A 22,435-nucleotide genomic window follows, 5' to 3' on the forward strand; every position below is an offset into this window, starting at 1 on the left:
AGCTGAACTTTTTTTTTTTTTTGGAAAAAAGAAAAAGAAAGAGAGAAAGAAGGAAAAAAAAGAATGAAGGAGAGGAAGAAAGAAGAAGAGGAAGAGGGAGAGAGAACGGGAGTGTTGCTTTATTGCCCAGGCTAGAATGCAGTCTAAAAATGGGTACTGAAAACCTCTTTTATGCTTGATAATGGAGACAGGAAAAAATGAGGGAAGAAAATAACAAACAAGTAGCCAACCAATATTTCATTTAAACCTGTGAGTAGGTGTGATGTGGTACTGATAAGAGTGTATATTTTGTGTGTTTAAAGTGGAGAGTTCTATAAATGTTTATTAAGTTTACTTGTTCCGGATCTGAGTTTAAGTCCTGGATATCCTTGTTAATTTTCTGTCTCATTGATCTATCTAATACTGATGTTGAAGTCTCCCACTATTATTATGTGGGAGTCTAATTCTCTTTTTAAGTCTTATGTATCTGGGTGTTCCTGTATTGGGTGCATATATATTTAGGATCGTTAGCTCTTCCTGTTGCATTGATCCTCTCCCAAGTAGCATATGCCACCACACCTGGCTAATTTTTGTAATTTTAGTAGAGACGGGGTTTCACCATGTTGGCCAGGCTGGTCTTGAACTCCTGACCTCCGGTGATCCACCCACCTTGGCCTCCCAAAGTGCTGAGATTACAGGCATGAGCCACCACACTTGACCCTATTTATTTCTTTACCGTTATTTATTTATTCTGAGATGGAGTCTTGCTCTGTCACCAAGGCTAGAGTGCAGTAGTGTGATCTTGGCTCACTGCAGCCTCCGTCTCCCAGATTCAAGTGATTCTCGTGCCTCAGCCTCCTGAGTAGCTAGAACTACAGGCCTGCACCACCATACCTGGCTAATTTTTTTTGTATTTTTAATAGAGATGGCTTCACCATGTTGGCTAGGCTGGCCTCAAACTCCTGACTTGAAGTGCTCTGCTTGCCTCCCAAAGTGCTGGTATTACAGGTGTGAGCATTCTTTACCCGGCATTTTTTACCATTATTTTTAAAACAAATCACAGATACTTCCTTAATACTTTCATGTGCATCACTAAAAAAAGAATGTTTTTTGTAACTCCAAATTACAACAGTTACATGTTAACAATAATTCCTGGCCGGGCGCGGTGGCTCAAGCCTGTAATCCCAGCACTTTGGGAGGCCAAGGCGGGTGGATCACGAGGTCAAGAGATCCAGACCATCTTGGTCAACATGGTGAAACCCTGTCTCTACTAAAAATACAAAAAATTAGCTGGGCATGGTGGCGCGTGCCTGTAATCCCAGCTACTCAGGAGGCTGAGGCAGGAGAATTGCCTGAACCCAGGAGGCAGAGGTTGCGGTGAGCTGAGATCGTGCCATTGCACTCCAGCCTGGGTAACCAGAGCAAAACTCCGTCTCAAAAAATAATAATAATAATAATAATAATTCCTTAATATTGCATTACAGATAGTCATTGTATTAGTTATCTGGGGCTGCATAACAGATTACCATAAATTTAATGGCTTGGAACAGCACAAATTCATTATCTCAGAATGTCCATGGGTTAGAAGTCTGAGCACAGCTGCAATGGGTCCACTGTTCAGGGTCACACAGGCTGTGATTAAGGTGTCAGCTGGGCTGTGTTCCCTTCTAGATCACAGAGTCTTGTTCAAATGCATATGGTTGTTAGCAGAATTCAGTTTCTGGTGGTTGTAGGACTGAGATTTCCATTTTCTTGCTGGTCAGCTCCTCTCCCAGCTCTCTGCTCCTCTTTGCAGTGCACCTCCTCAAAAGAATGGCCACACTTGGTGCCTCCATGCTCTCTCCCTGATTCCCCCCACCTTTTTTTTTTTTTGAGACAGAGTCTTACTTTGTCACCCAAGCTGAAGTACAGTGGTGTAATCTCAGCTCACTGCAATCTCCGCCTCCCAGGTTCAAGCAATTCTCTGCCCCAGCCTCCTGAGTAGCTGGGACTATAGGCTCCTGCCACCATGCCCAGCTAATTTTTTTTTGTATTTTTAGTGGAGATGGGGTTTCACCATCTTGGTCAAACTGGTCTTGAACTCCTGTCTTCTTGATCCACCCACCTCAACCTCCCAGAGTTCTGGGATTACAGTCATGAGCCACTGTACCTGGCCCATAATTCCCTTTTAAAAGCATTGCAATCAGGGTTTCTTTCCCACCTTCCCATTGGACAGCTCTTGTCACCGTGACCTCCTTACTGTGTCAAACCTGATGGTCCAATCTTGGTTTTCATCTTGTTTCAACTAAGATCACCACCAGACACAGCTGGTTATCCTCCTCCTTGCAATCCTGTCTTTTCCTGGATTCTGGAACCCACTTCTCCTTGCCCCGCCTGTGCAGTCTCTTTGCCAGTTCCGTCTCATCTCCTCGACCTCTGGATATCACAGTGCTCCAATATCTTCTCTGCTCTAGCTACATGTACTCCTTAGGTGAGCTCATCCAGTATCATGGCTTTAAAAGCCTGCTGTGTTCTGGTGACTCCCCCAAATGTGTATCTCCAGCCGGGTCTTTCTTCCTAAATGTCAGATATATAGAAAATAGTAACAGTAAAATAAGCAGTGAATTTGTGTACTGTGTATATGTATTTGCTAGGCTACTAATTAAAATAATAATAAATTAAACTAATCATTATTAATTAAAATTATTACTATTATCACAGCAAACACACATACATTGGTTATTTTGTGCCACTCACTGTTTACAATGTTTATAAAGTGTTTACTTCACAAACATTAACTCATTTAATTTCTCATGAGAACACTACTTGGGAAGATACTGAAATAAACGGTTATTAACATTATTATTGTCATTTTACAACTGGTAAAACTGAGGCACAGAAAGGTTAAGATACTTGCTCAGTGTCACACAGCTAATACAGGATGTAGCTATGACATGAACACAAGCAGACTGGTTCCAGAATCTGTGCTCTTACTACTAAATTACGCTGCGTTTGGTTTCAGATCTAGTCATATATCAAAAAGATACCTTAAATCTACCGTGTTCAAAACTGAACTCTTGATTTTTCTCCCAAATTGGTTCCATCCACAGCATGACAGATATTGTGGATTGATTGGCTCAACATCAATCTCAACCACCCTCTAAGAGTGCCTTCCAAGGCCAAGCGTGGTGGCTCATGCCTGTAATCCCAGAACTTTGGGAGGCTGAGGTGGCAGATCACCTGAGGTAAGGAGTTCAAGACCAGCCCAGCCAACACAGTGAAACTCCGTCTCTACTAAAAATGTAAAAATTAGCCAGGCATGGTGGTGCATGCCTGTAATCTCAACTACTCAGGAGGCTGAAGCAGGAGAATCGCTTGAACCTGGGAGATGGAGGTTGCAGCCGAGATCGTGCCTCTCCAGCCTGGGTAACACAGTCAGTCTCTGTCTCAAAAAATAAAAAATAAAAACAAAGAACGAGAAAAAAGAGTGCCTTCCAAAATATTACAGAGGCCACAAAGCTAAAAAACACATTTTCCAGACTTGCTTGATGCCAGGGTTCCAGATGTCAATTAGCTTTTGACAATCAGAAGTGAGACTTGAATTTGGAACTGATTTAATGAGGAGTAGAGGCAAGATATATGCGTATGTTTTGTTAGTGAAGACCCCACCAGAAGTGGTACAGCTCTGAGGCTGGCGGAGGGAGTGGTGGCTTCCCAATTTAGCAGAGGCAGCTTGCTGATTGTGGCAGGAACAGCAGTTCCCTTGGCAACAAGCTCTGTGATGTGTCTCCGAGAGTTGTTCCTGGATACTGAGTCTAGCAGCTATATTGTTGGCCCTCTTAATGACCTTGTAATTCTCTTATACTAAAAAATGTCTCTTTCTGCTTAATGTAGCTCAATTGAATTCTGTTCTCTCCAACTGAAATTTGACTGGTGCTTGCAGCCTTCCTTATCTGAGTAACAATGCCACTCTTCATGGGTGTGGATATAACCTGTACACTTTAAATATGGGTGGCTTATTGTCTGTTATACCACAATAGAGCTGTTTAAAATATAATTGATTTTGAGTTAATTTTTTTTTTTTTGTTTGAGACGGAGTTTCACTCTTGTTACCCAGGCTGGAGTGCAATGGCATGATCTCAGCTCACCGCAACCTCCGCCTCCTGGGTTCAGGCAATTCTCCTGCCTCAGCCTCCTGAGTAGCTGGGATTATAGGCACGTGCCACCATGCCCAGCTAATTTTTTATATTTTTTGTATTTTTAGTAGAGATGGGGTTTCACCATGTTGACCAGGATGGTCTCGATCTCTTAACCTTGTGATCCACCCGCTTCGGCCTCCCAGAGTGCTGGGATTACAGGCGTGAGCCACCGTGCCTGGCCCTTGAGTTAATTTTATATATAAAGTGAGGTATAGCTACAAGTTCAGTTTTTGCATATAAATACCCAGTTGTTCTAGCACAATTTGTTGGAAAGACCATCCTTTCTTCACTAAACTATCTTCACACCTTAGTAATAAAATCAGTTGTCAGGCCAGGTGTGGTGTCTCATGCCTGCAATCCCAGCACTTTGGGAGGCTGAGGTGGGCGGATCACTTGAGCTCAGGAGTCTGAGACCAACCTGGGCAACAGGGAGAAACTCTGTCTCTACCAAAATTACAAAAATTAACTGGGCATGGTGACACACGTCTGTAGTCCCAGCTAATTGAGAGGCTGTGGCAGGAGGTAGGCTTGAACCCAGGAGGTGTAGGCTGCAATGAACCAAGATTGCACCACTGCACTCTAGCCTGGGAAACAGCCAGATCCTGTCTCAAAAAAAACCAGTTGTCCATACATGTGTAGATCTATTTCTGGAGTCTATTCTGTTCCACTGATCTATGTGTCTTTTTGCCAACACCACACTGTCTTGATTACTGTAGGTTTATAATGTATCTTTATTTAAAAATTTATATTATTATATTTTTTGTAGAGATGGGGTCTTGCTATGCTGCCCTGGCTCCTGGCCACAATCAATCCTCCTGCCTCAGCCTCCCAAAATGCTGAGATTACAGACATGAGCCACTGGGCCCTGCCTATAATACAACTTGAAATCAGACAGTCTTAGTCCTCCAACTTTGTTGCTCTTTTTTTTTTTTTTAAAGACAGGGTTTCACCATGTTGGTCAGGCTGGTCTTGAACTCCTGACCTCTGGTGATCTGCCTGCCTTGGCCTCCAAAGTGCTTGGATTACAGGCATGAGCCACCACGCCCAGCCACTTTGTTGCTCTTCAGACTGATAGACTCTCATTTGATGAGTTAATATTTATTACTGTAATTATTTAGTTTAATTGTTCTATATTTAGCCAGTGAGGTCTCTTTGAGCTAGTTCCTGGATTCTTTTGAAATGGCTCCAAGATACATTAAGCCCTTACCTTTTGTTGTAAGATGATCCAGGCTTATCTTTTATAGTCCCTGACTCAGCCTAGCCCAGGAGTCAGATATTTCTCCAAAGAGTCCTAATTCTCAGTGAAGTGTGATATTTAGAAATTGTGACCTTGGTGTTAGGTGTGCTCATTGCTACTGGGTGTCATTGCTTGTAGCTTCTTTCTTTGTGTGTGTACACCTAATGTAATATATCTACACCTAATGTAATTATATTTCTCTGTCTATATTAAAAATCTTAGATTCATACCAATACCTTCAATTCCAATCTAATATCACAGGGCTTATTCAAATCTTATCCTTTTTCATCCTTGTAAATCCATTGTTCAAAAGTGAGAAACTGGCCAGGCACAGTGGCTCACACCTGTAATCCCAGCACTTTGGGAGGCCGAGGCAGGCAGATCACCTGAGGTCGGGAGTTCGAGATCAGCCTGGCCAACATGGTGAATCCCCATTTCTACTAAAAGTAAAAAATTAGCTGGGTGTGGTGGCACGCACCTGTAGTCCCAGTTACTGAGGCAGAAGAATCGCTTGAATTTGGGAGGCAGAGGTTACAGTGAGCCGAGAGTGTGCAACTGCACTTCAGCCTGGGTGACAGAGTGAGACTCTGTCTCAAAACAAAACAACAAAAAAAGTGAGAAACCTGGCTCTCGTTATCCTCAATGTAACACTTGTTCATGGCTGGGTGCAGTGGCTCATGCCTGTAATGCCAGCACTTTGGAAGGCCAACGTGGGAAGATCGCTTAAGGCCAAGAGTTTAAAACCAGCCTGGCCAACATGGCAAAACTCTCTAATAAAAATACAAAAATTAGCCAGGCATGGTGGTGCATGCCTGTAATCTCAGCTACTTGCGAGGCTGAGGTAGAAGAATTGCTTGAATGCAGGAGGCAGAGGTTTTAGTGAGCCTGGATTGTGCCACTGCACTCGACTGGGTGACCGAACAAGATTCCATCTCAAATAAAAAAAGTGAAACATAAAATTACCATGACCCAGCAGTTCTACCCCCATAAATTGAAAACAGGAGTTTAAACAAAATCTTGTACATGAATGTTCACAGCAGCACTATACACAATACCCAAAAGGTAGAAACAACCCACATGTCTATCAACAGATGACTAAACAATGTGGCATATTCATAACATGGACTATTTTCCAGTCATAGAAAGGAATGAAGGGTTTACAGACTACAGCATGGGTGGACCTTGAAAATATTATGCTGGGTGAGGCAAGGTGTGGTGGCTCACACCTGTAATCCCAACACTGTGGGAGGCCAAGATCCATGGATCACTTGAGGGTAGGAGTTTAAGACTAGCCTGGCCAACATAGGTTTTTAATAGAAACTGTCTCTACTAAAAATACAAAAATTAGCCCAGTGTTGTGGCGGGCACCTGTAGTCTCAGTTACTTGGGAGGCTGAGGGTGCAGTGAGCTGAGATCGCACCATTGCACTCCAACCTGAGCAACAGAGTGTGACTCTGTTTAAAAGAGAACCCCAAAACAAAAAACAAAAAACCGCATTATGCTCGGTGAAAGAAGCTGGGCACATATCGTGACCCACACTGTATGACTCCTCTTATATGAATTGTCTAGAAGGGGCAAATCGATAGAGACAGAGTCTACGTTCACCAGGTGCTCATAACCTCTTCCCCTCGGTCCTCCTCCAACCCCCATCTTCTGTCTCATCCAATGCTGGCTTCACGCTGCGCCCTTGTGTCCAAGGCTGGTGACCACACAGATACTCCCATTCTTCAGACAGGAGCAGCTTCAACAAAAATAAACCTCTTTCTTTCTAATACTGGTTACCTCCTATAGATTACTATCCTGAAAGACATGCTCATCCCACCAGCAGACAGGGGAGGAGGTGGAGGGACAAAAGGGGCAAAGGGACAGACAGTTCCTTTTAGCCACAAGCTCCCCACTCTTAGAGGGTGAGGCTGCTTATTCCCCCACCTTCAGTGAGTAGAGAGGAGCTGGTGGTCCTGCTGCACCATATGAGAGGTGGTCTTCTGAAGGGCACTGAGCCAGTCGTAGGTCAGTTGCAATGAGATGATTTCCTGATATGCATTGTGAGGAGCTGTCCCTGGCCCCTACACTTTGCACAGTGGGGTCCTCTCTGCTCAGAAAGCTTCTTTCTCCTTATATGACAAGACTGACCTCATCCCTGACCCAGCCCTGCTGCCTTCTTCCTGAAGTCAGCCCTCTGAGGATTCTGTGAGAGGAGGTTGGTTGCCCCTGATACTTTATAGGAAGGGGATCCACCTCTAGGCAAAATTGGGGGTTGCTGGACTCTGTACCCATTAATTGTCCCAAACTTTCTCCTTGAAGAGGTTAGGAGTAGGGTGGGGGTCAACTTGGAACACGGTCAGCTCTCTGATTGAGGCTGCTCCTGTCTGGAGGCCGGGTGGATATCAACAATTCTCCAGTTCCATCGCTGGCAAGAGGCTATGGGGGTATGTTCTCAGAGTAACTCAGGCTCTGGCTCCCACTCCCCTAACCAAGTAACAGCACTCTGACTTGGTTCCTCCCCGGCTATAACATCTAAGTGCAGCAGCCTGTTGGCTGGGGCTGACCTGGGACTCAAATTTCACAGCCAGACACAATTGCCCGGCTGTTGCTCTGGGCACACTACTTGGGTCATGGTCTCCATTTTTGGCATGTAGGGTTTGGCTGAGGGGCCTTTGCCATGGGCCAATAAGCATCTTGGAATGTGTCCTTAGTTTAGCTGCACACTGAGCGAGGTTTCCCAGATGCATCCATTTTCTCTGGAGCAAAAACAGAGGTGAAAGGGCAGCCTGGGCTTCCTCTCAAATATCAATAAATAGGAACTGTGACAGGTGGCACTGTCCCTGAGCTCTGTGAGTGTGGAATAAGATGTCCCCTGGCCATCCCTTGCCTCATCTCTCCTGCGTTCTCTTCTGTTTAATCCCTCAGGGAGAGGGTCCTTGGGAGCCCTAAGGAGTGATCCTAGATGTCTTCATGTCTGCTAATAGACCAGAGCAGGGAAGCTAAAAGTGAAAAGTATTTACTCCCAAGCCCTAAGCCTCTGTGCAACTTCTGATCCTGCCTGGGGCATGTCTGATGCTCCCAGCAAAGTAATCTCTTGCCACCAGGATGCTACCTGTACTAGTTTGCTAGGGCTGCCATAACAAAGTAGCACAGGCTGGGAGCCCTGAATCACGGAAATGTACTTCTCACAGTTCTGGAGGCTGATGTCTGAGATTAAGGTGTTGCCAAGTTTGTTTGTTCTGAGATTTCTTCCATTAGCTTTTACATGGCTGCCTTCTTGCTATATATACACACACACACCTGTGTCCTAGTCTCTTCTTACAAGGACACCAATCATCTTGGGTTATGGCCTGCCCATATACCCTCATTTCACCTTAATCGCCTCTTTAAAGGCCCTACCTTCAAAGCCAGTCACATTTTGCAGTACTGCAGGACAGGACTTCAATATGTAAATTCTGCGGAGACACAATTCGGCTGTAACACTACCCTAGGGTGGATGGCTCATTCCAGAAGACAAAATAATTAATGGACCCTAAATCAGAGGGAATACCTGTCTGGATAATTTCTGAATAGGTAGTTTTAGTGAGCAATGTTTTTGGCTAAACAAATCAGCAGAAATGTCTCTTTCACTTAAAGATTGGGGCCATCGTGGACCAGAAAAAACTGAGCTATGCTTAGTGCTGCTGTTTCTTCCCTCTCCGGTGAGCACACGGTGCCCACAGCCCCACAGGAGATGGTTTCTGAGCGGTATCACCTCCTATCACTGCCCAGTGAGGGTCCCTGTAGAACCCTGTGCACAGGTCCATCGTCCATCAGTTAGATCAACTGGCCACGGTTCCTGGGAAGGACTTGGGCCTCTGGAGATGTCCATCCCCCACCCCCAGGCAGAGCTCCTTTCATCCCACCTATCACTCACCTCAAATGGAAGGAAAAGTTTGTAAATACTAAATGTAACAGTGATGAAGTTGGAATATATTCACCAAACATTTATCAACTGCCTCTAGTCAGTTGTCTCTTTGTATCTGGAGCCTCTCTGTGTTTTTCCAGTGCCCTAATATGAATATTTTTGAAGACCCTTGACAAAGCCATGGGCCCTAAGCTCGGAGCCTGTAATGCACCACAGTTAGGGGCTCTCCCAGTCCTCCCTGTCCATGGCTGCTCCAAGCTGCCCTCTGCAGGATGGGTGGGGGGTGGGGGGATGGGTTTCCAGTGCTAGCTGATGCTTTTGACAAGTTACTGAGAGGTTTATAGTATTACTGAGCTCTGAAAACAGCTTGTGTTCTCAGACGTGGGCAGGATTGGGCCAGTGGGCAAGTGTGGGAATCTTTTCTAGCTTTGCACTCACTGTTCATAGGAAGAAAATAAATAATCCCCACACATTTGCCTGGTGTGAGCAGAATTTATGCTCCCCTCTTCAAGGGGAAGTGCTGGGCCTGACCACTTCTATTGTTCAAATTACTCTTAAATAATCCTCACCCCAGTCCATCATCTTCTCTGTCCACTCCTGAAACAGCCTCTTGGCCTGACAAAGCTCTCAGGGGTAGGAGTGGGGGTGGAGTGGGGGTGGGGTGGGATGGGCGAGTGGCGTGGACTGTTTTCTCCCTCTCCCTCTCTGCTAAGCCACTGGGTGGTATGCACTCACTCTGAGGCTTTGGGCCTAAACATTCCTGGCCCTACTGGGTGTCCACATTCTCTGGCCAGGGTGCAGTGCTCGATCTTAGTCATTTGCTCAGGGTCCTGTAATCCACACATCTCAACATTCCCTGATTTCTTACAGAGTGCATCCTTTGAGCTGCAGGTTTTTGGTAAGGTATTTAGGTGTTCCTGAGTCAAGGAGTCCCCTTAAGTCTTTGACTTCAGACAGGGATCCTCCTGGCATCCAGGGTTCCATCTCTCCACTGTCTCTCCTTTGCTCTCCTCTCTAGCCCAGGTCCGGAACCCTTAGGAAGGGAGAACATTTCTACCTAGCTCTGTTTCGCCTTAGACTTCTTTCCTCAGGTAACAAGAATCCCCAACGTAAAGACGATCCATCCTTCATTTTTTATACCTCCTCCTAGGGTCTGCAGGCTGAAGTCTGTGGTATGTCCTCTGCTTCTGTCCAATGATGGAAGCCAGCACACTGGGGCTGTATGCTAATGGGAGTGAGAGGTTGTTTTTCTAGAACTGCTATAACAAAGTACCACAAATTGGTGACTTAAAACAACAGGAATTTATTCTCTCCTAGTTCTGGAGGCTTCAAGTCTGAAATCAAGGCACTGGCAGAACCGTACTCCTTCTGTAGGCCCTAGGGAAGAATTCTTCCTTGCCTCTTCTAGCTTCTGATGGCTCCTGGAAATCTGTAGTGTTCCTTGGCTTGTAGATGTAGCTCTCTAGTCTCTGCCTCTGGCTTCACATGGCCCTCTTCCTAGGTGTCTGTGTCTCTCTGTCCAAAATTCTCTCCACATCCTGGGTTCAAGTGATTCTCCTGCCTCAGCTTCTCAAGTAGCTGGGATTACAGGTGCCACCACCACGCCAGGATAATTTTTCTATTTTTAGTTGAGATAGGGTTTCACCATGTTGCCCAGGCTGGTCTGGAACTTCTGACCTCAGGTGATCCACCTGCCTCGGCCTCCCAAAGTGCTGGGATTACAAGCATGAGACACCGAGCCCGGCCAAAATTTCTCTCTTCTTATAACACCACCAGTTATTTAGGGGCCACCTGAATCTGGTTTGACCTCATCTTGACTTGATTACTTCTGCAAAGACTATATTTCCAAATAAGGTCCCATTGACAGGTTTCTGGGTGAACATGAATTTTGTGGGGGCTACTATTCAACCCAGCAGAATTGGTAACACTCAGAGAAGGGTCAAGTTGTTTCAAATCGGTGCACCAACTCTCGTCAGTCTCGCTGGGTCTAGGAACACTTATCACAGCAACGTCCCCCATCTCTCTGGTTTCATCACCCTTTTTGGAAACACCAGATGTACCCAGATATAGGGAGCTTTCTGTGCATAGACTGCAGGCACCCAACTCCGCCAGACCAACTTGGCACCCTCCCAGACCTGCCGACCCTAGTGATCTTCCCCTGCAGACTGAGGGGTCCTGGTGAAGGCTCCCATTGTAGCAGGAGCCACGGCAGGAAAGGATCTCTCAGACACCGAATACAGGAGGAAGGAATTCATTTCAGCTGGGAGCAAGGTGGCATAGGTGCCTAACAGCCAAGCTCATCTAACAAAGGAAGGTTCAACCTTTATATAGGCTTATACTTTAGATGTTACACGTGGAAGAATCTTAGGTTCATAGTTTTAGGACTCAGATGTGAAAAGGTTTTAGTTTACAGTTTCAGGAATCACATATGAAAGGGTCCGGTTTACAGTTTTAGGACTCACATGTGAAAAGGTCTCTGTTTACAGTTTCAGGAATCACATATGAAAGGGCTGGTTTACAGTTTTAGGATTCACATGTGAAAAGCTTTCTGGGTTGATCTTGTTTTAGTAAAAATACTGCCTTCGGGAGAGTTTCCCCAAGGCCTAGCCTGTTGTTTTCAGGAAGGAGATTCAGGAGGCACCAGCTGGCCTGCTCTCTCTTTTATTGAGATGCACACTAGGTGACAGATGGGGAGGGAATCCCAAATGCCTGGGTCTCCCTCCTCACCATTCCTCCCACCATGGCAAAGCCCTGGTCAGAGACTCGATCGCACAGACCAAGGAGTGCCTATATGCACAGCCAAGTGACAGAGAGAGGCCTGCACCTGCTCATGGGACCTGCTGAGGCTCCAGCTCCCCCAGCGTGGAGGAGTATTGGGAAGCTGATGCCCCATGGGGATTTTTATTTATTTATTTATTTTTTTTTGGAGAAAGAGTTTGGTTCTTGTTACCCAGGCTGGAGTGCAATGGTATAATCTCTGCTCACCACAATCTCTGCCTCCCGTGTTCAAATGATTCTCCTGCCTCAGCCTCCCAAGTAGCTGGGATTGCAGGCATGCACCCTCCCCCACCCCAGCAAATCTTATATTTTTAGTAGAGATGGGGATTCTCCATGTTGGTCAGGCTGGTCTCGAACTCCTGACCTCAGGTGATCTACCTGCCTCCACCTCCCAAAGTGCTGGCATTACAGGTGTGAGCACCACACCTGGCATCCCATGCGGATTTTGAGAGGAGATGGGAAGGAAGAAACCAGCAGATAAATGACTCGCCTTTCCTCCCAGACAACAGACTGTTTCAAATGCAGTAGGTTTCTCTGCCCTCTCTCTTTTTTTTTTTTTTTTTTTTAACCCACATCCAACTGTCTTGACTGAGTTATAGCTCTGCCCTCTCTTTTTTTTTTTTTTTGAGACGGAGTTTCGCTCTTGTTACCCAGGCTGGAGTGAAATGGCGTGATGTCGGCTCACCGCAACCTCCGCCTCCTGGGTTCAGGCAATTCTCCTGCCTCAGCCTCCCAAGTAGCTGGGACTATGGGCGTGCGCCACCATGCGCAGCTAATTTTTATATTTTTAGTAGAGATGGGGTTTCACCATGTTGACCAGGATGGTCTCAATCTCTTGAACTTATGATTCACTGGCCTCAGCCTCCCAAAGCTCTGCCCTCTCTTAAGATGTCCTGTGAGAATAAGCAACCTGCTGTGTTTGTTGCAAGCTGTGACAAGCTCAGCAATCTTTCCCCTGCTCTTTGTTCTCCCTCCTTCCCTGACCCATCTCTCCTTTTCTATCATTTCTGCTTCTCTTGGATTGTATATTTCAGTAAGACATTAGTGTGCAAGCTTTTGCCTCAGGTTGTGTTCTAGGCTAGGACACAAGTTTCTCAGAACTTGTAGTAGAATGTTTCTAGATAAAACAAAACAAAAAACTCCAGCGACTTGAGAGCCACTGTCCAGCCTGTTATACTCCTTTTTGGATCCAAAGGGACACCTTTGTCTAAGGTCCTATTAACCCATTAGCAAAAGGCCTGGAGTGACAAGGGTAAAAGCTTATCTGGGAGAGGTCAAGAAGAGGCCTATAGAACCGGCTATTTTTCTCATCAACTCCACTGAGAATTATTTTACATATAGTAAATACACATTCAATGCATTTTGATAATTGTGCACACCTATAAAACCATAAACACAATCAAAATAGAAAACATCTCTATTACCTCTAAAGGATTCTTTGTGTTGGGGGGCGGGGGAAAGAAAGATTCTTTGTGTCACTTTGCACAGGGTCCTCCAGCCCCAGGGACCAATGATCGTTTTGTCACTGTAGATTGGTTTGGTTTTCATTTACACAAATGAAGCCATGCCATATGTATGCCTGTGTGCCTGGCTTCTTCCACTCAGCACGATTTTGAGATTGATCCATGTTGTCATGTATATCAGAAGTTTGCTCTTTCATATTGCTGAATAGTATTCCATTGTGTGGGTATAAATATTAATCTATTCACCTGTGGATGGGTCCACCCCCTCGACCTGATTTTGGCTATTACAAATAAATCTGCTATAAACATTTGTGTACAAGTCTTTGTGTTGACATATATTTTCATTTCTCTTGGATAAATACCTAGCAGTGGAATGTCTGGATCTCATAGCAGGTAGGTATGGCTAACTTTTTACAAAACCACCAAACTTTTACAAAGCAGCTGTAGCGTTTCCACAAGCAATGGCTAGACATCTAGTTATTCTACAGCCTCATCAACACTTGGTATTGTTAAATTTTAAAAATTTAGCAACTTTAATCCATGGTTAATGGTATCACACTGTGGTTTTAAGTTACAGATCCCTGATGACAAATAACATTGGCATCTTTTATGTGCTTACTGGCCATTTTTATATATTCTTGTGGGAGTGTCTGTTTAAATAGATGGCCCATTTTTTAAAATGGGTTATTTGATTTATTATGAAGATGTAACAGTTTGTTATGTTGTAAATATTTTCTCCCATTTTTTCGTTTGTCTCTTTGTTTTTCTTTTTCTTTTTTTGAGACAGAGTCTCGCTCTGTCACCCAGGCTGGAGTGCAGTGACACAATCTTGGGTCACTTCAACCTCTGCCTCCTGGGTTCAAGTGATTCTTCTGCCTCAGTCTCCTGAGTAGCTGGGATTACAGGTGTGCACCACCATGCCTGGCTAATTTTTGTATTTTTAGTAGAGACGGGGTTTGTCTATGGTGGCCAGGCTAGTCTTCAACTCCTGACCTCAGGCAACTCACCTGCCTTGGCGTCCCAACGTGCTGGGATTACAAGTGTGAGCCACTGTGCCTGGCCCTTCACTTTGTTTTCTTAATAGTATCCTTCAATGAGCAAGAGTTTTAAATGTTAATAAATTCCAATTTATCAAGTTAGTACAAAAATTTCATTTTATTCGTTTTATATGGAAGATCCTTACCTTCTACCAAGTCACAAAAACTTTCATCTATGTTTTCTTCCAAGAATTTTAACCATAATTTTAGAATTTGTATTCAGTTCCATGCAGGTCTGTGATTCCATTAGAGTTAACTTCTGATTGATGTCCATTTTTTCCATATGGATAAACTAACCCTATCTCATGTGGATATATGATAAACATCTCAAATATCAAATGTCCAAAATTAAACTCGGATTTTTATTCCTCTCTATCTCTAATAAGTCACTTAATCCTTCCGCAAGTCCTGCTGCAGCCACTGCCCCTCCCTGACCTCGTCCCCTATCACCAACCCCACTCTACTCAAGGTCCCCACAGTCTCCGGCTGTGCTTCACGCCCACCAGGTTCTCTGACCTCAGGGCCTGTGCACTAGCCATTCCCCCAGGAATTTGCCTGGCTCACTCCCTGACTTCTTTGTATTTTGCCCAAATGCCCCTTTTCAGTGAGATTGTCCTTGACACCCAACAATATCCACATCTAGTATAACCTAGTTCTTTTCATGCTTATTTTTTAACATAGCACTTATTATTTTCCTAGATACAATATAGTTGACTCGTTTAAAAACAGATTGTTTTCCCTAAGTAGTATACAAGCTCCATAAGAGCAGGAATTTGGGTCTATTTTATTCATGACTGTCTTCCTAGCCCCAAGAGCAGTGCCTGACCTAGTCTGTATTCAACAAATACACATTGAATGAACAAACAGTTCTGATTCTTTTTTTTTTTTTTTTCTTATTTTTTTATTGCATTTTAGGTTTTGGGGTACATGTGCAGAGCATGCAATAAATACAGTTGCATAGGTACACACATGGCAGTGTGTTCTGTTTGCTTTCACCCACATTTGGTGTTTCTCCCCAGGCTATCCCTCCCCACCTCCCCCTCCTGGTTCTTGCTCTAGACCTCCAGAAAATGTCCTGAGCTTTGGGGCCTGACTACATCTAGCCTAGGAGGCGGAGCTGGGCCCACCCACGTCTGGGGTGAGAGAGAAGCATCTAATGGGGCAGGATTCTCCCACCAGAGGCTTCCTGTCACCCAGAGACTGACTTTCCTCCTCCAGCTCTCGTTAAAACTCTGTTAGACCAGGTGGGGCTACACCTCACTGTCCCTGTTCCCCTCAATATTCCTTGCAGGAAATCCCTATGGGGAAACACCCCAAATAACTCAAATAATAAAGATTTCTATGCAAAACCTGCAGGGGGGACTGGGCTTTAGGATGTGATTGGTGGTGGGGGTTGGTTTATTCATTTTCTTTTCTGTCAGCCTTTTAATGTGAGGTGTGGGGCCAAAAGAATTAACTTGTTATAAGAAATAAAGTAATATTTCTTCCACACTCAAGTTTGGGATTTGAGAGTCATGTCTTTAAGAACTTGGGGAATTAACCCTGTTTGCATTCTGGGGCTCAGCAGAGTGCAGGTTGGCTTCACCTTCTCTTCAGGCTGTGTCCTTACCAGCTTCTTTGATTTTTCATGAGGACAACTCTCCTTCCTAGGGCCAGCTTCATAGAGGTATGACTTGTGCAGTCCCACAGGACCCTACTCTTAGAAAAGAGCTTCAGTTGGTTTAATGTTCTGTTGTCACCATCTTGAAATTCCTAACTTTTGAACAAGAAACACTGTATTTTCATTTTATCCTGGATCTCACAACTCATGCAGCCAGTCCTGACCCTGCCTTTTGCTCAGCACCTTAAAGCACATAGCACTGAATCCCAGAAGAGTTATTAATATGCTTCCCTGAACTCACTGATGCTGAAGAGTTTGCAGAGCTTGCTCAGAAATAATAGGTCTGACCACCCATCAGGTCCAGGGATTAAGCTAACAAGCTGAGATGTGTCCCCAAAGTACATCATCTTGGCTTCCTGTGGAACTGATTTCCCATGCTCACTTTGGCCTGAAGTGCCCTCCTCTGCTAGAGGGACAGCCCTGGAAAGTCACTGTGGTCCATCCAAAGGAAATCACTGAGGATCCTTTTGACGGCATTACGTGTATGTGAGAAATTTCTCTCTGATTTCAGTACATGGAATGCTTAGCCTGAGCAGTTGTATTCTCTTTTTAGAAAAAAAAAAAAAAAATTAGCTGCTGTGCATGGGGCTCACGCCTGTAATCCCAGCACTTTGGGGGCTGAGGTGGGTAGATCACTTGAAGCCACAAGTTCAAGACCAGTCTGGGCAATATGGCGAAACCCCCGTCTCTACTAAAAACACAAAAATTAGCCAGGCATGGTGGCGCATGCCTGTAGTCCCAGATACTGGATGGCTGAGGCACATGAATAGCTTGAATCCAGGAGGTGTAGGCTGCAGTCAGCCGAGACTACACTCCAGCCTCAGTGACAGAGCAGGACTCTGTCTAAAAAAAAAAATTCGGGACACTGTGAGCCACACAGCTCACTGTTGCCTTCATTATCTTACTATTAGGAAGCTAAGAGCCAACTGTGCCAGCACTGCCAGTAAGCACAGAGCGCATACAGCACACATTTTGGTTAGTCTCCATTTGTGGCTGCATTTTCTCTTGCCTGCCCTCATTTCCCTTTTGCTCCCTGTTTTCTCACCCGCTCATAAAGTTTTATCTTATTGTATATATTTTCTTTTCTTTTCTTCTTTTTTTTTTTGAGACGGAGTTTCACTCTTGTTACCCAGACTGGAGTGCAGTGGCACGATCTCGGCTCATTGCAACCTCCGCCTCCTGGGTTCAAGCAATTCTCCTGCCTCAGCCTCCCGAGTAGCTGGGATTACAGGCACGCGCCACCATGCCCAGCTAATTTTTGTATTTTTAGTAGAGATGGGGTTTCACCATGTTGACCAGGATGGTCTCGATCTCTTGACCTCGTGATCCACCCACCTCGGCCTCCCTATGTGCTGGGATTATAGGCGTGAGCCACCGCACTCAGCCTCCTTCTTTTTTTTAGATAGAGTCTTGCTCTGTCACCCAGGCTGGAGGGCAGTGATGTGATACTGGCTCACTGCAACTTCTACCTTCTGGGCTCAAGTGATCCTCCCACCTCAGCTTCCTGAGTAGCTGGGATTACAGGCGTGAGCTATCACACCCAGCCTGTATATATTTTCATAAGTCATCTCATACCCTTTCTAGAAAAAACGATCAATCAAAAATTATTAATACTAAAATTAATCAAATCCTGCAGAATTAAGCCTCTCTTCCCATAAAATCCTTACAACTTAAAAAGACGTTTCGAGACTTGCTCAGTTAAACAGAATTGTCCACAACAGAATTCTGGCACAACAATGACTGGAGTCATGGGATTTGCTCTGCAGGGGCCTGAGCCTGATGTTGAAAGGCTTTCAGACCAGCAAGACCCCGTGACACCATGAAGTCAGCTGCTTGGGCTCTGGGAGAGGAGATCACTACCACCCTCTTCCTCTTTCTTAAAAGAAAAACAAATCCAAATCAACTCACTGGCCACTGGACAGATAAATCCTCTAAGGCCTTTTCTGAAACCCAAACATAGCACAATTAATCTAGTAGGTAGATTCTGCCTCACTGCTCCAGCTCTGCAGGAAAGAGCAGGGCACTGTGAGCCAGCCACGAAAGTTAACTTGCTATACCTGTGGCTGATCATTTGACATAAAGCAGGAAGGATGGGCCAGGCACAATAGCTCACACCTGTAATCTCAGTGCTTTGGGAGGCCAAGGTGGATGGATCATCTGAGGTCAGGAGTTCAAGATCAGCCTGGCCAACATAGTGTGTGACATGGTAAAAGACCCATAAAACTGCATACCTCAACCATACCTTGGCTTTCTGTTGAAACTGATCTCTGTGACCCTAATGTGACAGGCAAGCAGTCCAAACCCAAGCCATCTTGGCTCCTGCGACTTGTGATAAGTAACTAAGGCCTGTAATTCCCACCACTACCCAGGCAGTGTGTAAACTAACGCTTATCTTGACTTCTGTGAACCACTTAAGTAACAATTGGAGTGACAAAAGTCCTCTGGCCCTTGGAATGTCCAGAGTCCCTCACCCTCATCTCCACCCAGGAGGTGATTTGCAGAATCCACTAGCCCTTGGAATGTCTGAAGCCCTTCATCCCCATCCCAGCTCCTCACCCTCACTCCTGAGGTGGTTTTAAGGGAATAAAAGGTTTTGACACCCTCCTTTCGGGGCCACGGTTTGGAGAGTCCTCTGTGGCTGCCGGTAATAAAGACGCTGCAATTTGGCATACTTTTGTCTTGGTGTTGACTTTCTATGCTCGGTTCATTACAACAGTGAAATCCCATCTCTACTAAAAATACAAAAATTAGGCAGGCGTGGTGGCCTGTAATCCCAGCTACTTGGGAGGCTGAGGCAGGAAAATCACTTGAACTGGGAGGTGGAGGTTACAGTGAGCTGCGATCATGCCACTGCACTATAACCTGGGCAACAGAGAAAGACTCCGTCTCTAAAAAAAAAAAAACCCCCGCAGGAAGGATGGTTGAAGATCAGGCATCATACTATTTAATCATGATGTGTTAAGCAGCATGAGAGGAAGAGCAGGGCCTTCTCAATTTCAGTCATTCTTCTACCATCTTCGCATGGTTTTTGTCCTATCTGTTTACCACTTACATTTTCCACTTAGTATTTATTTTTGAATCTATTAGCTATACTTTAATCTCACCCTAGGCAACAGTACCCATAAAATCAGGAATTCTGTATGCTAGCTATGTTTTTTCCTAATCCATCATAAATATTTACCTATTAAAATTTTAAAAATGTGTTCACGTACCTCCTATTGTCATCTCACATACTACTAGATGGGCCACACTCCGAGATACATCAAAGGAGAAACTTGAGGCCATATTGGGATTTGGAGAATTACAGAACCTATTCTTTAAAAGGGTCTGCATATATATACATACATTATTGTAGACAGATATCACTGAATATCATAAATGTAATTGACCCAAAAAGTAATAAAATTAGCAAACACCTGTATATTGATTTGATCTTCTTAAGTAATGGAAGTAGGCCAGCTGGTTTTTCATCTGCTTCAAAGATCATTTACTTGGATATTTTAAGTTGAATAACTTTTCCTCCTGAGCTCCTCTCTTCGAAATTTCATGAGTAAATAGAGATTAGGTAGTTATGCTAAGCTAAAGTGCTATTTTCAAAGAATAAAGTATAGCTAATGTATATAGATCTAGGAAAAAAAAGTAGATTTGGGAAAACTAAGTAATCATAGGGTAGAGCCCTTTACACCATCCCAGTTTCTGTTTTTACGTTTCTTCTGATAAAATTGAGCCTTTAAAACAAATATGTTTACTAATGCCAACAGTGCAGTGTTTGTAATGCCCTTTAGAAACAATGCTGGCAGTTGGCAGGGCGTGGTGGCTCTTGCCTGTAATCCCAGCACTTTGGGAGGTGGATCACCTGAGGTCAGGAGTTTGAGACCAGCCTGACCAATAGGGAGAAACCCTGTCTCTACTAAAAATACAAAAAATCAGCCGGGTGTGGTGGCACATACCTGTAATCCTACCTACTCCAGAGGCTGAGGTAGGAGAATCACTTGGACCCAGGAGGTGGAGGTTGCAGTAAGCCGAGATGTCCATCGCATCCCAGTCTGGGCAACAAGAGGGAAACTCCATCTCAAACAAACAAACAAAACAATGCTGGCAATTGTATTATGTTCTGTATTTATTTTATAAATAGTACTTGTTCTATTTACTGTTCTGTTATTTATCAAGCGACAGTAAAATAAAGTTTATTTATAAAATAACAGCATATGTTGTGGCCTGAGGGAAATTGTATTTCAAAGTAGGGTGGAAGGAATCTCTGTGGAGTTAAGAATGCTAATAGAGAAGGGTTGGGAACCTGATAGGAAGAAGCTGGAGAAAATAATTTCAGGCTGTGTTTTCACACCCCGCTGAGCACACTGGGAGAAAAAGTGGGAAGCGGACCTCTGTAAGGGTTAGAAAATGGGGTTGGTGGTGTTTTGTCATGGCACAACTCAAGATATAAAGGCAAAAAATAATTTTTCTGCAAGGTCAATAAAAAGCTTATTTATCAGCAACAAAACAAGGATGGAAGGTATAGTCAGGCTTTACCTGGAGACCTGGGTAGTGTTACAGCTGACCTCCAGGGCTAGCCCAGAGAAGTTTGTAAAGTGATGCTAATTATTATTTAATTGGGCATGAGAAGAAGAAAGGACACTGACAAATTTCTGAGAGAGAATGCGTTTAGTCAGCTAGAAGTTCTAATTCGTGGCTTCAGGGTAAAGGTTTGGTGAGATAAGGGCACTGTGCGGGAAGGCAGGACCACTCCGCACAAACCCAGGAGCCCAGGCGAGGGCTGAGAAGCCAAGCAGGAGCGTGGGGGCTCACCCCGGTGGTGGCAATGGAGGTGGGGTCTGAGGCAGAAGTTTTCTCTGGCTTGAATCATAGCAGCCCACAGAAAATGGCCAAAGAAAGTAAACTGGAAATTTCAAGGGTTTTGCCAGTTCTTGTTATGGTGGAAGCAGGAGCTAAGAGGTACAGCTGAGAGAGGTGCCCCTGCCCCAGGCGACCAAGGGTGTAAAAATTCTATTACAGTAGGTAGTCAGGCAGATAGGAGCAGGGCAGGAGAGGCCCCCTTCCCCCACCAGGAATGTCAGGTGACCATCAGGTGACGGTCACGCGGTTAAGCTGTCCAAAGTAATAATTGGTCGCAGCCGGCGCCAGGGAAAGGCAGTCTCCCAATAAATAGACCAACCTGAAATTGGTGATTAGCAGCTTCCCAAAAAGATCTCAGGAATTGGGTGACTGGGTTCAAGAATGCTCCTAAGAGGCAAAATGGCAGAATTTAACTGGTATATGACCTTCCTCTAGGAGCCCTGGACTGGTAAGGGAAGGACGCCTCAAGTGAGCATGCGTACAACTTCATAAACGTACTGCGCATGCGGCTCGGAGATTGGGGTGGACTACCATACAGGCAGACAGCCCAACCAAAGGGAAGGATCAGGCAAGAAAAGATACAATCCCCACAGAAGCATATAAAACCCCAAGTGGGCCGGGTGTGGTGGCTCACGCCTGTAATCCAAGCACTTTGGAGGCCAAAGCGGGCGCATCACATGAGGTTGGGAATTCAAAACCAGCCTGACCAACGTGGTGAAACCCCGTCTTTACAAAAATAAAAAAACCCCAAGTCAAAGCTCAAACAGCGCACCTGACTCTCTCAAGTTGTCCACTTAGCCTTCTTCCAACTTTACTTTCTTTCATTCCCACCCTAAAACTTTAATAAAATCCTGCTGTAAAAGTTGCCTTGGTCTCTCAACCCTATCTTATGCCCCTTTGTGGTATTCTTTCTTCTGAGTAGGCGAGAACTGAGGTTGCTGCAGACCCTTATGGATTCACTGCTGGTAACAATTTGACAATTAAAAAATAAATGTAGGGGCTGGACATGGTGGCTCACGCCAGAAACCTCAGCACTTTGGGAGGCCAAGGCAGGCGGATCACTTGAGGTAAGGAGTTCAAGACCATTCTGGCCAACATAGTGAAATCCCCATCTCTACAAAAAAAAAAATACAAAAATTAGCCAGGTGTGGTGGTGTGTGCAAATAATTCCAGCTAATCAGGAGGTTGAGGCAGGAGAATCGGTTGAACCTGGGAGGCAGAGGTTGCAGTGACCTGAGATAGTGCCACTTTACTCCAGCCTGGGTGACAGAGTGAGACTCTGTTTCAAAAAAATAATAAACAAATAAATATAGACCTGGTGTGGTATGAGATGGGAGGATTGCTTGATGCTAAGCGT

The 22,435-nt window shown here is 44.8% G+C and overlaps 1 long non-coding RNA gene across 1 annotated transcript; it reads right to left on the reverse strand.

Moving 5' to 3' along the window:
- Positions 1–1,491: 1,491 nt before the first annotated feature.
- Positions 1,492–21,536, reverse strand: LOC128928407 (uncharacterized). Its single transcript, XR_008473340.2, has 3 exons — positions 21,398–21,536; positions 20,175–20,270; positions 1,492–2,535 (listed from the first exon to the last, which is right to left on the reverse strand). It is a non-coding gene; the product is annotated as an uncharacterized LOC128928407 (long non-coding RNA).
- Between the last annotated feature and the right edge of the window lie 899 nt (positions 21,537–22,435).

This window comes from Callithrix jacchus, chromosome 11 (genome assembly GCF_049354715.1).
Source record: "Callithrix jacchus isolate 240 chromosome 11, calJac240_pri, whole genome shotgun sequence".
Lineage (NCBI taxonomy): Eukaryota > Metazoa > Chordata > Mammalia > Primates > Cebidae > Callithrix > Callithrix jacchus.